Genomic DNA, 2,653 nt, shown 5'->3' on the forward strand with positions numbered 1-2,653 from the left:
TCCAAAAGCTAAATTTAAAAATCTGTGATCATTTGTGATGCAAATCATTATGGCACCTTTAGATCTATAAAAAGCTTTTTTAAAATGATATTTCACAGATCTTACTTGGAAAAGCAAAACTGAAAATTCTGGCTTTAAGTGGTAAGGTGAGGACTGAATTTCATGCAAAAGAATGCAAAAGAAGGGAAAGACATGATAAATGACAATAAACTGGATGATAGGAGGGAGGTGCCTAGCATCTGTTCTAAACTTTGTTTTATTTAGCATATTAAATAATGATTTGAATACAGAGTTGAGTAGAACACAAATTTATAAATGCTCCTAAAATGAGGTAGTTTCCAGACTCTGGAGATAAGGCAGGAATGCTAGAGAATAGGAAAAGGTTAGCTATTTGGTCAGGAAATATCAAAATAAGATTAAGCTTTGAAAAATGTAAAGTAATGGATCTGGGATGAAAAATTCACAGATAATCAGGAAAATGGAAACTGTCCTTGGAAAATAGTGATGTTGAAGGAGACCTAGGAATGATAGTTATAGAAAATTAGTATTAGATTGCATGGTATGATATAGTGGCTTAGAAAAACAGTTTGGGCAGCACATGCAGAGATATCACATCACAAGTCAGACAAGTGTGTCCATTTATGAAAACCCCCGTACCAGAAGGATGCCATGTTATTGGACAGAATTCAGAGAGGAGTAGCAAAAATGATTAAGGTGCTAGAAGGGTTGATTTGAGGTAAGATTAAAAGAAACTAAATATGTATGGCTTATCCAAATACAGGAGACATTTTCACTAAATGTAGGGAGTTCATGCACCGAGAAAAAGGAAAAAAAAACAAACCTTCTCCAAGCAGTTTAAAGAAAGGCTTATTTTCTGAGTAATCTGATCAAAGGAAAAAATGAAAAGTTTGGTTGAAAACTGATCTATCTAGAGTGTGAAGCATAGAATATAGAAGTAGCACTTTAGGAATGGGGGCAGCTGAGTGGCTCAGTGGATTGAGAGTCAGGGTCAGAGACAGGAAGTCCTGGGTTCAAATCTAGCCTCAGACACTTCCTAGCTGTGTGACCCTGGGCAAGTCACTTAACCCCCATTCCCTAGCTCTTTACTGTCATTCTGGGTCACCGAGAGACTACCACTAAACTTAATTCTGGGAATGAGTTTGATCAACTTGTATTTCAGTTCTTGAAGTCAATGTATCATAACAGATAGCACATTAGACCTGGAATCTAAAGGCCTGGGCTCAAATCCTACTTTTCATGCTTACCTGGTTGCACCACCATAGGCAAGTTATTTGAACTGCAGGCTTCTCATCTATGAACTGGGGGAAACATTACTTGAAGTACCTGTGCTATAAGACTTTTATCAAGTCCAAATGAGATGTATATGAAGCAGTAAGCAAACTTTAAGGCAATATTTAACTAAAGATCTATAATTTTTGATATTATTGATGTTATTTTTTATTATTACTACAATCTTTGGGTCTCTACAATAAGTTCTATGAATGTCTCGGTAAGTAAGGAGAATATTTTACTGGAAGTTTCTGAAAATTTGTAACATGGATGTTCCTTGTCCTGAGGTATGTATGACATAACCCCTTCAGAACTGAATAAATTCTCTTTGAGAGTTGTGGTGGCTGAAAAATCTTCATCTCTGGTTAAACTGCAGATGAGTTCAGCTTAAGTTGGTGGCAATAATAATAGTGATAATCATAAGGATAAGGATAATAATGATAATATTATTACCTAGACTAGGCTGAGCATGCCAATAACATGTAGGGCTGCATCCCCTATTACATGAGCGGCATGATTGCAATAAAAATAGCAATGATGGCAATAAGAAAAACAAAATCTAACATTTATATAGTGCTTTATGACTGGCAAAACAAAACAAAACAAAAACAACCCTTTCAATTATTATCTCATTTGATCCTTACCACTTCCCTGGAAGGTAGGTGCTATATTCCTATTTTATGGATGAAGAAATTGAAGCAGACAGAGGTTAAATGAGTTGTTCAATTTCACACAACTAGTAAGTATCGGAAGCTGTAGTTCAACTCAAGTCTTTTTATTACAGTAGATTCATGACCTGGGAGTCCTCCTGGATTCCTGATTATTGTTCACCTCTATGTCTGAGCTGTTGCCAAGGGCTAGTGATTTCACCTGTGCATTGTCCCTGGAACGTGCCCCCTTCTCTTTTCTGATACTGCCACTGTTCTAGTATAAGCCCTCATCATCTCACAGCTGGACTATTACAATAGCCTTGGGGTTGCTCAGCCTGGCTCTAGTCTCTCCCCACTTCAATTCATCCTTCATTCAACCTCTAAAGTGTTTTTTTTTTTTTGTAAAGCACAGATCTATTCATGTCACCCCATCTCCATGCTCCAACACAGGCTCTCCCCAGTAAACTCCAATGGCTTCTTGTTGTCTTAAAGGTCAAATACGAAATGCCCTGTTATTCAAAGGCTTTTCAAATCTAGCCTCCTCCCACCTTTCTAGTTCTTAACACCTTACTGTCTAACACAGTCTCCATCCTAGGACACTTGGAGAGGACATGCCTTTCTGACTTCAAGTTCAAACTAAAATTCCATCTTCCACAGGAAGCCTTGCCCTACAACCCCTATTAATTCTAATGCATTCTCTCCATTAATTATTT

The sequence above is a fragment of the Monodelphis domestica genome, chromosome 2, assembly GCF_027887165.1.
Source record: "Monodelphis domestica isolate mMonDom1 chromosome 2, mMonDom1.pri, whole genome shotgun sequence".
Lineage (NCBI taxonomy): Eukaryota > Metazoa > Chordata > Mammalia > Didelphimorphia > Didelphidae > Monodelphis > Monodelphis domestica.